Source organism: Sorex araneus, chromosome 8 (genome assembly GCF_027595985.1).
Source record: "Sorex araneus isolate mSorAra2 chromosome 8, mSorAra2.pri, whole genome shotgun sequence".
Taxonomy (NCBI): Eukaryota; Metazoa; Chordata; class Mammalia; order Eulipotyphla; family Soricidae; genus Sorex; species Sorex araneus.
In genome coordinates this window covers 42,379,663-42,394,589 of record NC_073309.1, presented here as the reverse complement: position 1 = coordinate 42,394,589, position 14,927 = coordinate 42,379,663, and the positions used below count along the sequence as shown (strand labels likewise).

General features: G+C 44.1%; 1 pseudogene; it reads left to right on the top strand.

Moving 5' to 3' along the window:
- The first annotated feature begins 369 nt into the window (after nt 1-369).
- On the top strand, nt 370-7,964 carry LOC101552508 (galectin-4-like; annotated as a pseudogene).
- The last annotated feature ends 6,963 nt before the right edge of the window (nt 7,965-14,927 follow it).

Genomic DNA, 14,927 nt, shown 5'->3' with positions numbered 1-14,927 from the left:
TCTTAGTGATCCCTTCTCTATTCAATATGCTTTCTTCGCTCCACTCATGAATCAGTATTCCAGCTATGGGGCAATCCCCCTGGCCCTTGTATCTACTGTCCTTGGGTGTCAGCCTCATGTGATCTTACTTTATACTCCACAAATGAGTGCAGTCCTTCTTTGTCTGTCCCTCTCTTTCTGAATCATTTCACCTAGCATGCACCATTTCATCTCACAGTGATGTGCCTGGCATATCAAAGGATGGGGCAGGTGTCTGGTCTGTGAATCTTCACACAAAAGAAGAAGCACAAACACTGTGCCCAGTGAATGAGATACCAGGGAGTTGTTAGGACTAACGGGTACAGAAGTCTTTGAATGACTGAGTAGGCCATGATATTAGATGATTTCATAGATATAAAGCAGTTAGAGTTATCATCCAATTATTCATACTCAGAAGGCCTTAAAGCCAAAGGGCCTGTTCCTAGCATCTTGAATGTTAAAGTAGTTCACTTTATTTTTTATTTATTTATATTAAAAAAATTTTTTTTTTTGCTTTTTGGGCCACAACCCAGCGATGCTCAGGGGTTACTCCTGGCTTTGCACTCAGGAATTATTCCTGGCAGTGCTTGGGGGACCATATGGGATGCCGGGGACTGAATCCGGGTCAGCCGCGTGCAAGGCAAATGCCCTACCCACTGTGCTATTGCTCCGGCCCCTTTATTTTTTTTTTTGAAGTTCTGAAGCTGGTCTGGAATTCCAGCAGGAAAGCCTGTTTTTTTTTTTCCTTTTTCTTTTTTGGGTCACAACTGGCGATGCTCAGGGGTTGCTTCTGGCTTTGCACTCAGGAATTTCTCCTGTCAGTGCTTGGGGACCATAAGGGATTCTGGGAATTGAACCAGGTTGGCTACGTGCAAGGCAAACGCCCTACCCACCGTGCTATCGCTCCAGCCCCGAAAGCCTGGTATCTTTTGAGCACTGGTAGGATGAAAGTTTTGCAATAAGTTTTTTTTTTTTTTGCTTTTTTTTGGGTCACAACTGGCAATGCACAGGGGTTACTCCTGGCTTTACACTCAGGAATTACTCCTGGTGGTGCTCAGGGAACCATATGGGATGCTGGGAATGGAACCCGGGTTGGCTGAGTGCAAGGCAAACGCCCTACACCCTGTGCTATCACTCCAGCGCCCTGCAACAAATTTTATAACTCTAGAAACAGTTTAATGGTTTTAAACTAAACCATTACTCTTTGAACCTGTTTTTATGCATCACCATTATTTCAAATCACATTATTTCTAGGTCAGATATTCTAATAATCCTATGCAGAAATAAAACAAATATGTTAGACATATCAGTGTTAGACAATTGCCAATGTTTATGAAAGCACAAGAAAAATTTCTTTAATTTAATTTTGGTGGCTTCTGTACTGTTGAATTGCCTTGGTTTGTGCTTTCTCTCCCCTCATTGATCTTAGGCTTACTGACTTACTCACACTACAGTGCTCCTGAGGCACACTCAATTCTATCAGGCACTCCCAATCCTCTGCATTTATCTTTAACCTTTTTTTTGTGCTCTTCTTCCCCTATCTGTTAATCATTTTTCTCTCCAAATCAGACCCTGTAACTTGTAAAGGCAAATTCTTCTGAGGACTCTGAATTTTGTATATTTTGTATATCAGAAAAATTTTGTATATATGATAAGGCACAGCTTTACCTTATAAGGTAAAGCTTTACAAAATACATTTTGTAAAATTATGAGTTTTGTATATAAGAAAAAAGATAGTGTTTTTATTTTTCCTTTATGTCCTTTGCATAGTTTATTTTAGACCATTTAGTATAGATACAGGAAGATAGTTAACTTGGGAGTTAGTTGACTCTGAATAACATTTATTCCTGGGCACCCATTATATTTATACGATTTAAGCTTCAGTTACCTTTAGTTTCTAACATCCCAAAATGGGGGTCCCTCCGAGGGACAAGGATAGACCCAGGGCAAGCCGTAATCACCCCTGGCATCGAAAAAGGACAGGCTAAGAACCATGAAAAGTACAATAAGTTAAGAGCACGGTCATGGAACAAACTCTGTCTCTCTGTGTCCTTACAAAATGATGAGAAATATTATTAAGAAGTAAATTTCAGGGCTGGAGCGATAGCACAGTGGGTAGGGCGTTTGTCTTGCACTCGGCTGACCCGGGTTTGACTTCCAGCATCCCTTATGGTCCCCTGAACACCGCCAGGAATAATTCCTGAGTGCAGAGCCAGAAATAACCCCTGTGCATCGCCAGATGTGACCCAAAAAGCAAAAAAAATTTTTTTTCTAAGAAGTAAATTTAAGAATATTGTTTAAATGGATACTGGCTAAGGAAATGGGAAAGTAACATACCCTTAGATGAAATTCCGCCCTTGCATGGATCTCCTAGCGGAATCTAGAGTGCTAACGCCCAGATGAGAATTTGTCCTTGAATTAGTCTCCTAGAACTTCCCCTGAAGGAAGGGCTTTACATCTGTTCATTTGGTTTTTGATTCAACCACACCTATTGAATATTACACTTATGTGTAATTGCTACCCCCAAACCCTTCATCCTTCATGATTTCTCTATGACTATCACTATGAGACTTGAATAAACAGACACTGACTACCAACCAGCCTGCTCGTCCCCGTTCCCTCCTTCGTTTGTCTGTCGCCATCAGCCAGCTGGGGGAGAAGGAGGGGGGACAGTGATTCAGTCCTGAGTGCACGCAGGGGACCTTCAGTTCGCCTCGGGTGGGCCAGTGACCAACCCCGCTGGAACAGCAACAATGTGCCTCTCTGTGGTTTGTCAAACAGCCTAATTTCTGATTAAAATTAGCTGAGGCTTAAAAGGTAAAGCTCTGCCCTATCTCACAAAGCTCTTTTCTTACCTTTGTTTTCGACTCTAGCTCCCTGCCCTTTCTAAATTGTCCAGGTTCTGGAGCCGAGAGAATTTCAGGGATCAGGAACCTTTTACAGTAAGAGATCTAGGCTGAGAATTTCAATTTCTCTGTAGGCTCAACATTCTGATTAGAAACCTTTGTGTAACCTTGATCTAATGATTTCTACTACTGATTTCAACCTGGTTCCAACATTCTAGCATTCCACACACAGAAAAGAAGATGAATTTACTATAGACAGAGGGGTGTCACACACACATACATGGATGTACAAACATATACAGTTCATCGATCTGCTCCAGTTATCTGATCCTGGCAGGGAGGAGACTGATGTGCGCTGAGGAAGGAAGGGACTGATCCGGGGGTAAAACTAACCCTATTGCCAATTTGGGAACTTCATCCCACGTTTTTCAACCTGCATGAGCCTCTTTTCCCTGCCCTTTTTTATATGAAAAATGGGTCAAGAAATTGCTTTTTGAAATTAAAAAAAAAATAATGTAAGAGTACTGCTATTTGCTCAGCCATTGATTAAGTTGATTGAATTGGGCATAAACTCCACATTACTTTTTTTTTAAAATCGTATCACCATGAGATAGAATTACAAACCTTTCATGTTTGAGTTTCAGCCATACAATGATGAAACACCCATCCCTCCATCAGTGTACACCTTCCTCCACCCACATCCCAGTCCTCACCCTGCCTCTATGGTAGGTAATTTTCCCAATATTCCCTTTCTAATTTGGGGCATTATGTTTTGCTTGAAATTTCCCACAACCATTCAGGCCTACCTGCCAGGGGCAGATGCTAGATAATTTATTTTCATTGCTCGTTTGAATATCTCGTTTGAGCGCTTCGAGATGCTGGTGATGGTCATGCAGGGACATTACAAGGTCAGAGTCAGCTGCCTCCTCTCAACCGACCCTTTCCTCAGTTCCGAACTTCATTTATTGCTTAACTATGTTGATTGTTGTGAGGGGACACACCTGGTATACTGCAAAGGGAGGGTGCCATGTTGGGGGGAAGATCAAACGCTCCCCCCGAACTCGTGAACACAAGTTTGAGCTCCAGCCTCTGGAGGTACCTGCCATCCCCAGTTTTCTGTTTGTGTTTTTATTTTCCCCTCCTTCCATTTTGTGGCTATGACATCTGGGGCTTGCCCTTCAGTTGCAGGTACCCTGAAATGATAGGGACTCAGGGGGACTGTGGAGAACAGGATTCAACTCAGGGTTTCACACGTGTAAGACATGCGCTTCACTGCTGAGCCCCACCCTAGCCTTATGCCCCTCTTGTTCTCCTCAACCATTTTTCAGAGAAGTTCAGAGAGGTTAGTCAAGGTGACACAGTCTGTGTTAGAGTGAGACCTCTATGTCCAAACCAGATTCAGGCTTGATGTTCTCCCAAACTCACTCTCAGACCATGTTTTGCATCCTCATTAATTCTCCTTTGATGTCCAGGACTTCACTCAGGCAAAGCATCTTCTCTCCTACGGAACTGACCTCTGACTACAAGTTGATTTTAAACTTGTGGAACCCGAGGTCCTGACTCTGGGTCTCCAGCTTTCTCTCTCAGATTTGATCCCGAGTTGAATAGTTCCCCATGCCTTCTTCCTGTCTGTACTTCCCTGAGTCCCTCTGGGACTCACGACCTCTGGTCTTCATTACCTTTGCCCTTCAGGTGCTGGTGAACAGAAATTATTTCTATGAGTTTGGGCACCAGACCCCCATCCAGAAAGTCACCCACCTGTATGTGGATGGGGACATGACCCTTCAATCAGTGACCTTCCTTGGCAGCTGTCCCACCTCCTCTGAGGTGAGTGTTCTATCATTGGTTATCTCTCCTCTTTCCTTCCCTCCCACTGGTTGATTTGCCGAGTTGCCTGGTGTGGATCCCTTCCTTGAGCAATGCAGGTGAGCCAGCAGTGACAGAGACTCTGCATAGAGACTAGAAAAAGCTCCCTTGGGTGCTGGTGGCAGGTGCAATCTGAGCTTCATGGGAATGTCCGAATCCAGGAGGCTGACTGAAGATCAATTTTACCCTTAAAGTACCAATGTTCCAATCCCTGTCCTGGAAAATCAATATAGTTTAGGAGAGAAACCAGGGCCAGGGAGGTAGCCGGGTGGTAGCGCTCTTGCCTTCCTTGAGAGGTCCTGGGTCCTTAGCAGTGCAGAATAATTATCCTAATAAGAAATTATCAAAAATAATGATCTTAATCATCAAAAAATTGCTATCAAATAAAACTCATTTTTTCTTTTTGTGTCACACTCAGCTATGCACAGGGTCACTCCTGGCTCTGCACTCAGAAACCACCCTTGGCGGTGCTCAGGAGACCAAATGGGATGCTGGGAATCGAACCTGGGTTGGCCACGTGCAAGGCAAACACCCTACTCCCTGTGCTATCACTCCAGCCCCTATCAAATAAAATTTTTCATTTTTATTTACTTATTTATTTGCTCTTTAGGTCACACTGGGCAATGTACAGGGGTTATTCCTGGCTCTGAACTCAGGAATTACCCCTGGCGGTGCTCAGAGAACCATATGGGATGCTGGGAATCGAACCCGCATCTGCCACATGCAAGGCAAACGCCCTCCCCGCTGTGATATCACTACAGCCACAAATAAAATATTTTAAAGAGATTTTAGAATGGTTTAAAGTGTGAGACATAAGGGGTAATGTGCATGCATTCAACCCAGGTTTGATCCCCAGCACCCAAAGTATTCCCTGTACCCTGTTTGAAATGATCCCTGTGCACAGAGCCTGGAGCTATACCAGAGCACTGCTGGATGTTACCAAAACCACCAAAATGAAAATAAAGTAGAAGGCAAAACAGAACAAGGTGCAGGGAGAAGATGCAAAGGACTGGGACACAGGCCTTTATGGTGAGTCCCTAGCTCAATCTTGGCACCGGATGCCTCCCAGTTTCACCTCAGAGGAAGCCTAAAGTAGAGCTGGGCCCAAGAACTGAAGAGTCCAGCCTGTTTGTTCAAGTATTGCTGAGAGTGGCCCAGGGACCCCTGAACAGTGCATGGGAAACCCCGTCACAAAAGGGAGGGAAGAAAAAATGGAAAGGGGAGGAGAGAGAGAGATGGAGGGGGGAGGGAAGAGGCCAGAGAAAGGTGAGAGAGAAAGTAAGAGAAAGATAGGGAGATTGGTGGATGGAGCATAGACCCATTGGACAGGGGTTGGGGGTGCGGAGAGAGTGTCTGGTTTCAAGGACTCCAGGTGCCTTGGGGAGGCTCTGGAGGGAGAAGCAGGTTGAGGTTAGAGGTGAGGTGATCAGGGGTCAGGGGCTGTACCCTGAGGAGAGCGACTTCAGCATGGGCTTCAGGTAGAGGGAAAGAGAGGAACTGAGGAAGGTCCCGTCACAGCAGGAAGTCTAGGTGGGGACAAAAATTAAAAGGCTCTTATTTCTTTTCTTGTTTTTTTTATTTTTTATTTTTTGGGGAGGGGCGGTCAGACACAGCAAAGCTCAGGAACTATTCCAAATCTAGCACTTAGGGGTCACACCTGAATGTGATCAAGGAACCATGTGGAGCTGGGGTTCAAACCCAGGGTCCCCTGAATATGAAGCTTGTACTTTGCATGCACACATTTCAGTTCTCTTTCCAGCACCCCATGATCCCTGGAGCAATAGCAGGAACTATACTGAGCACAGAGCTGGGAATTGATCTCCACCAAACACTAGGTGTGGTTCCCCAAACAAAGAAGAACTAAAGAAGTTTCTCACCGAGCACTGGGGCTTAGTCAGGATGAGACTCCTTTATTGATAAGGCATCTGGGGCCACCCCTTGACTCCAGAGTTCCCATGGATGATGAGGTGGGGGTTGTCCTGGGAGGTGTCCTTCATCTCCTCTAGGTCTTATTTTGGGGTAGTCATTCTGTCTCTGTTCCCACAGATGCCTGTGGCTTTTATGGCATTCTTCATAAGGACCTGCTGAGGGTCATAGATTTCCCCTTAAGTGGGTTCAGTGTCTGAGGAGCTCAAGAGCCCTAATTATTGCTGTCTTCTCTTTATATAGTGTCCTGGAGTCACTCTCGGATTGACAGGTAACCTACCTGTAAGTTGAAGGGCTCTATTGGCATGGGAGTTATGGGCTTAGAATGAGGGGGGTCCATGAGGCCAGCTCTCCAGTTTTGTAACTCAGCACCCCAAGGAACACCTGCATCTGGTGATTTGCTGCAAACATTTGCTGACTCTTCTGTATTCTCTCTTCCTTGCTGGACAGGCCATGGAGGGACCCCCAATCTCTACCCGGTAAGACAGCCAGTGGGGCCAGACTATATGAGGGGTGATCTTGGGTTAGTATGAACTGATGGTGGGGACCCGTACCTAGGGGTGTCCTGTTGGAGGAAGTAGAGTGGTAAGAGGGGGCTGGGCAAGAGGTGGGAGAGGGTGGGAGGTGGAGATATGTCCCTAGAGGGAGTGGTACCATGCTCTCACAGTGGACCTCCGCTTCCAAATTTGGTGACATGGGTCCCATGTTCTCACCCTACAGCCTATGCCATATATGCAGAAACTTCATGGGGGACTGAACACCAACAGAACCATCATTGTCAGTGGCTTCATCCCCCTCTCAGTCCACAGGTACAGACCCCAAGTGGAGATGGGATTCTGAACCCAATTCTCCACGCCTCCTACCATGGGGCAGCCAGTACTGTACCCTCAGGTTCTGACTCCCACGTCTCTCTCTACTTTCAGATTTTATATCAACTTCAATGTGGGAACCAGAGGGGATGTAGCCCTGCACATCAACCTGCGCATGGATGAGAAGGCTGTCATGCGGAACAATTTCCTAAAGGGTGCCTGGGGGTCCGAGGAGAGGAGCATTTCCTACAATCCCTTTGCTCCAGGACAGTACTTTGATGTGAGTCCAGCTCTCCTTCCCTTCCCTTCAAGTATGTGTCCTGCCCTGTCTCACACCTGTCCCTCTCTTGCAGCTGTCCATCCACGCCAGCACCTATAAATTCAAGGTATTTGCCAATGGCCAGCACATAACTTTGACTATGAACATCGTGAGTTGGCTACCATGGTGGACATACTGGAGATTTCCGGGGATGTCATCCTCTCCTATGTCCAGGTCTGAGCTTCAGAGGTCACCAGGATCCTGGGAAATACAGAAAAAAAATCCCACCCCCACTTAGGATGCTCCTCTAAATTCCTGAAGTTGTTTTCTTCCCCTCCTCCCCACCTCTTTCTTTCTTTCTTTCTTTCTTTCTTTCTTTCTTTCTTTCTTTCTTTCTTTCTTTCTTTCTTTCTTTCTTTCTTTCTTTCTTTCTTTCTTTCTTTCTTTCTTTCTTTCTTTCTTTCTTTCTTTCTTTCTTTCTTTCTTCGTCACACCCCGTGATGCACCGGGGTTACTCCTGGCTCTACACTCAGGAATTACTCCTGGCGGTGCTCAGGGGACCATATGGGATGCTGGGAATCGAACCCGGGTCGGCCGCGTGCAAGGCAAACACCCTACCCGCTGTGCTATCACTCCAGCCCCCCCCCCAACCTCTTTGAAATCCAGTTTGCTTGATCTTTTTCTCTGTAAAGGACAAGATGCTTTGGTAGTTTTTCACAAACAAAATAAAGCCATGAGTTTGGAGCCTCTTTGTATCAATATTACACATTTAAGAACTTATGATGATGAAGTCAACTCTTACATGTATAAGACTCTACTTGGTAGCTCAGGCAGGGCACGTGTCCCAAGTGCAAACCCTGCCCTGTGCTCTCTTTGGTGCCTGCGCAACTCTGTCCCTCACAACAACACAGAGGGGAAGAACAAGCATTTCCAGCGTTTGCACTTGTGAGGGAACTTTCTGGAGTTATCGGGTGTCCCCACTCCTGGTCACAGAGTTCCCTGCAATGTTGGATCTCACAGTGGCCTGCCCAGTACATTGAAGACTGGGCCACGTGACTGGTCTGTGAATCTTCACACAAATGAAGAAGCACAAACACTGTGCCCAGTGAATGAGATGTCAGCGAGTTGTTAAGGCTAACAGGTACAGAAGTCTTTGATTGACTTTGAGTAGGTCATGATGTTAGATGATTTCATGTGTATAAAACAGGTAGAGTCCAATGTGAACTTTATGATGTACTTGGAGGGTATTGATATGTAAATGAACAATTTAAAAAAATTTTTAAGGGAGTGCAGGTGTGAGGGGTGTGTCACACCTGGGAAGAGTCATGGGTTACTCCTGTCTTCTGCATGCAGGGATCACTCCTGGGGGTGCTTAGGGGACCATATGGGATGCCAGAGATTAGCAATATGCAAATCAAGTGCCCTACCCACTAACTTTCCAGCCCCTGAGCAATTCTTTTTGTTGTTTTTGGGCCCTCAGATGGGGCTCAGGAGGCCCTGGATTTCCACCAGTGATTCTTGACCAACAAGACTGGCAATTCACTGGAAGGTTCAAGGATGAAATGCTCTTTGGGACTACTGCAGATGATATTCCAGGTCACCCCCGCAGCGCTCGTGTTCTTTGGAGCCAGCCTAGCAATGTCAGGAAGCCATGTGGCATAACCGATTCTGAGTCTGGTGCCAGCCCACCAGACACTCTAACACTCTAGTTCCTCACAGAATCAATTTGTAACTTTTCTTCAGTCTAAAACGTTTGTGTCGGTCTTAGGTTTCTGATGTTAGATTCCCCATCTGAATTTGTCCAAGACCCAATCACAGGGGAACTCCGTGTTCACAAAGCGTGTGGGCGCTTGCTGCATGTGTTTGGTGGTCAGGTGGCATCTTCCCATCCTGACTGGCCTCTTCCGATAGATGCATGAAGGAGAAAACAGGGCTGCCAAGCTGGTTGGTGATCAGTCGCCATTTATTCCACTCTCCATCTCCCTTCTAGACTCACTCCTCACTCAATCCAGTCTCCTACTTTCCCCCATGCTAGTCTCACTCTGCCCCCATTCCTGTCTCCCAGTCAATTAAGAGCTCCACCTCATGGTTGGGGGTAGCAATTACACATAGGTGGGAAAGCACAATCAACGTATGAAAAGCCCTTCCTTTCATGGAAGCCTCTTTTAAGACAAAGATCTCATCTTGCTAGGAGATCAGCTCAAGGGCGAAATTTCATCTAAAGGTGTATTTCTCCTTTCCTTAGTCCATATTTAAACTTAAATCATCTTAAATTTACTTCTTTTTAAATTTTTTTTATTTTATTGAATCACCGTGAGATAATTACAAGCTTTCATGTTTGGGTTACAATCTCACAATGATCAAACACCCATCCCTCCACCAGTGCACATTCCCCACCACCGATATCTGGGTATACCCCCCTTTCCCACCCTCCCCCTGCCTCCATGGCAGACAATATTCCCCATACTCTCTCTCTACTTTTGGGCATTATGGCTTGCAACACAGACACTGAGAAGTCATCATGTTTGTTCTATTATCTACTTTCAGCATGCATATCCCATCCCAACTGGTTCCTCCAGTCATCATTTTCTTAGTGATCCCTTCTCTATTCCATCTGCCTTCTCCCCTCCACTCATGAAACAGTCTTCCAGCTATGGGGCAATCCTCCTGGCCCTTGTATGTACCGTCCTTCGGTGTCAGCCTCATGTGATGTTATTTTATACTCCACAAATGAGTACAGTCTTTCTATATCTGTCCCTCTCTTTCTGACTCATTTCACTTAGCATAAACTCTCCATGTTTATCCACTTATAAGCAAATGTTATGACTTCATCTCTCCTAACAGCTGCATAGTATTCCATTGTGTTGATGTACCAAAGTTTCTTTAACCAGTCATCTGTTTTAGGGCACTTGGATTGTTTCCAGATTTTGGCTATTGTGAACAATGCTGCAATGAATATATAGGTACAGATGTCATTTCTACTGTGCTTTTTTGTATCCTTGGGATATATTCCCAAAAATGGTATTGCAAGGTCATATGGAAGCTCAATTTCTAGTTTTTGAAGGACTGTCCATACTGTTTTCCAGAAAGGCCGGACCAATCAGCATTCCCACCAACAGTGAAGGAGCGTCCCTTTTTCCCCATATCCATGCCAGCACTGGTTGCTTTTGTTCTTTTGAATGTGTGCCAGTCTCTGTGGTATGAGATGATATCTCATTGTTGCTTTGATTTGCATCTCCCTGATGACTAGCGATGTGGAGCACTTTTTCATGTGCCTTTTGGCCATTTGTATTTCTTTTCTGAGGAAAATTCTGTTCATTTGTTCTCCCCATTTTTTGATGGGGTTGGAGGTTTTTTTCTTATACAGTTCTACTAGTGTCTTGTGTACCCTGGATATTAATCCCTTATCAGATGGGTATTGGGTAAATATTCTTTTCCATTCTGTGGGTTCTTTCTGTATTTTGGTCACTGTTTCTTTTGAAGTGCAGAAGCTTCTTAGTTTGATGTAGTCCCATTTGTTTATGTTTGCTGCCACTTGCATGGTCAGTGCTGTTTCGTCCTTAAAGATGCTTTTAGCTTCAATGTCATGGGGAGTTCTGCCTACATTTTCTTCTATGAACCTTATAGATTCATGTCTGTTATTGAGGTCTTTAATCCACTTTGATCTGACTTTTGTGCCTGGCATTAGACAGAGGTCAGAGTTCATTTTTTTTGCAGGTAGCTATCCAGTTTTCCCAGCACCACTTGTTGAAAAGACTTTCCTTGTTCCACTTTGCATTTCTTGCTCATTTGTCAAAGATTAAGTGGCCATATATTTGGAGGTCTGTGACAGGATATTCAACTCTGTTCCATTGGTCTGCAGGTCTGTTTTTATCCCAATACCATGCTGTTTTAATTACTACTGCTTTGTAGTAGAGTTTGAAGTTGGGGAAGGTGATGCCACCCATCTTCTTTTTTCCAAGGATTGCTTTAGCTATTCATGGGGGTTTATTTGCCGGAGACCAGCTCCGGAATGAAGATCACTGACTCAGAGATGATGTGTTGACCAGCAGCTATCGAGGCTGAAGGCCCCGTTTATTCTCAAGCAAGCAGTTTTATATTATTTGCATACCTTGGCCCAGGCACGTAGCCAAGTCCAAAGATGTTCTCATGGGTTAGACATATTTTGTGTTTGTCTCAAGATGTTCTCATTAAAAATACCAAGTCAAATTATTCCCAAGGTTACTTAGAGCACGAGAAGTATGTACGTGCAGGATGTGTCCTGCTTATCTTGCTGGTAGGTTTTACCTTCAAGGCCCCTCTTTCAAGAGGCCCTCTGCACAGGACTCTCCCAAGCCCCCAGTGCAGGTCATACAAAGTTCATTGTCCCACGCTGATCTCTAGTCTCTAGTCTATGTGCTCCAAGCAATCCCACTACAGTCCCCCCTTTTTTATTTTATAAGGAACGCGCCTCATTTTCTAATTGCAGTTTCTGAATTCTTTTTGCTGAAGTTTTGGCCATAGTTAGAAGCACCCGGAGACAAACACAACTAACATCGATGAATACAATCAAGATCAAAACAGCAGAAGCAATACCGATAAGAGAATACAGCCAATGAGAAAATGGGGGAAATTGTTGTTTAAGCGCTTGTACAAACGCCTGAGCTTCTTGGATAAATGTTTCATCTAAGGATGGGGCATCTTGAATACTTTTTATCATTTGATGCAAGGAAAGTAGATCTAATGAAGTATTAGTATCATGCCAAATACCATATAGATGATTTTTTATCTTGTGCCATGGAAAAAGAGTGTCATTATAAATTGTAGAAGTAATACAAATTGAAGGAAACTGATAATGGCACCTTAATTTTGTATGAGTCTCTAGTTGCAAAAGTTCATCACCTAGTATATTGACAGTGTCATAAAGAGCATTCAGACGTTGCTCCACTTTAGAATCCCAATCTTCTTGGGTGGTAAAAGCAAGCGAAACATTTCTAGCTAAATTATTCACATATTCAGCAGTTTGCACGCCTGACACTAAAGCCACGGAAGCCGCTGTGGTGCTAGCTATCATAGTAACCAAAGCCACTACTCCTGTAATCACCATACCTAAAAAGCGCTTAGATCGAGTTAATTCTTGTAAAGTAGATGCAAAAAGCATAGCTCCTTTCTCAGAATACCAGGGAACAGACAGATTAACAGGTAATAACACAAAGGAGGGTTGTTTAACAATTAACATAGTAGAGTGAGGAGAAATTCCTCTAATACAGTTAGTCAAGGTACAGCTAAAACAGGATACATTGTATACTGAATCTAAAATACTAACAGTAAGATTTCCTATAATCAAGGCATATGGCTCGGGCACACAAGCTTGAACAGTTACATTGGTACTGTTATACTGTCCTTCTACATCTGAGGTGATACCAGCACGTCCTAATGTCACAAGAGACATACATGCAACAAGCTTCCAGAGGGATGTTTGAAAAGTCTTATTATTTCCAGTCCATATTCCTCCAACCAGGTTTACAGGTTCACTCACACCTGTCATTGAATGGTGCCCAGTCACAAACTTCCCAAGCGGTGTTGCAGACGGAGAAATTCCCTCGGCAACTTCTCCATTCAGGTTTGCTAGGGTTATGGTTAATTTGTCCACATAGCTTAACATTTTGTAAAACATGTCCTTGCATTCCACGGTGAGAGCAATTAAAATACGGATAGGCATATTGCATTACCCAATGAATACCAGGTGTGGTGGGGTGATCATCAGTATTATATATGCGACGAACCTGTATGCAATAAGGAGAAGAAGCAAAGGAAAAACATAGGGGCTTATGGCTGCTAAGACCTGCAAAAGAATAATTTTCTTGTTTTGGAATTATATGCGTGCTGGAAGGAAATCCCAAAACCCAGGTGTTATTTACATAAACCGGCACATCTGAATCTCCCCAAGTATGAGGATGCAAAAAGGGTGGATTTGGAAGATAGGCCCAGTGCAATTCAGCTCGGGCCATCCGAGGGCAGGAAATCAGCCACCACCAAGCTACAACTTGCAGTAGCAAGAAGGCGCATTGCAGACGTAGTTCTTCATTCTGGTGGGTATTCAATTTCATTCTCTCCATGCGACGCCGTAGTTTGGCGTTGGGTGTTCTCGGCATGTCGGATGAGGTGTTCTGGGATCCAGATAGGAGAGTCAGCGTCTGTTGGAAAAACACAAGCATACCCTCTTCCCCACATAAGAATGGGATCGGGGCCCTTCCAAGTTCCAGTGATTACATCCTTCCATAAAACTAAAGGATGTGTTTGTTTTGTTTTATGTACTTGCCATAGGCATTGAGCAGCAGTGGATTGATCATCCGAAAAAATTAAGAAGTTAATTATAAAGAGTATATGAGATATAATAGTTTGAGGGGATTTATTCAGTATTCCTATTCCCCCCTTTTTTATTTTATAAAGATACTGTTTAATAGTACGGTTAGCACGTTCTACTATGCCTTGTCCTTGAGGATTATATGGAATTCCAAAACTATGTTGGATAGAAAAAGTAGCACAGAATTTTTTCATGGCTGTAGATGTATAAGCAGGAGCATTATCAGTTTTTAAATGCTTTGGATAGCCCATAACAGAAAAACATTGGAATAAAAATTTTTGTACTTGTGTTACATTTTCCCCAGGCAGGGGTGCTGCCCAGACATAGCCTGAAAACGTGTCAACTGCAACATGAACATATTTTAAACGGCCAAAAGAAGGCTCATGTGTGACATCCATTTGCCAAAGGTCATTAGGTTGTAAGCCACGAGGATTGACTCCCAAAGGAGGGAGGGGGTGAGTCTGAGGGCAGGCAGTACATGCTTTAACAATAGCACGGGCTTGTTCTTTAGTAATACCAAATTGTATTCGTAATGTGCGAGCAGATTGATGAAATAATTCATGAGATTGGGCCGCAGCCTTTACTGGCGTAGTGACAAGAGATATTAGTCGGGTAGCATCATCAGTAAGTTGATTTTGAGTATGTAAATAACCCGGAAGGTTGGTGTGACTGTGAATATGCTCAATAAAGAAAAGTTCATTTCTATTCCATATGCATTGTTGAAGCTGAGAAAATAAAGAAAGAATATTCTTCTGAGCGCCTTTCAGGAGAGGAACTATTTCAAGATTACGTAAGGCTTGTACAACATAAAGAGAATCTGAGTAAATATTAATAGGTTCAGAAAACTGTGAAAAGGC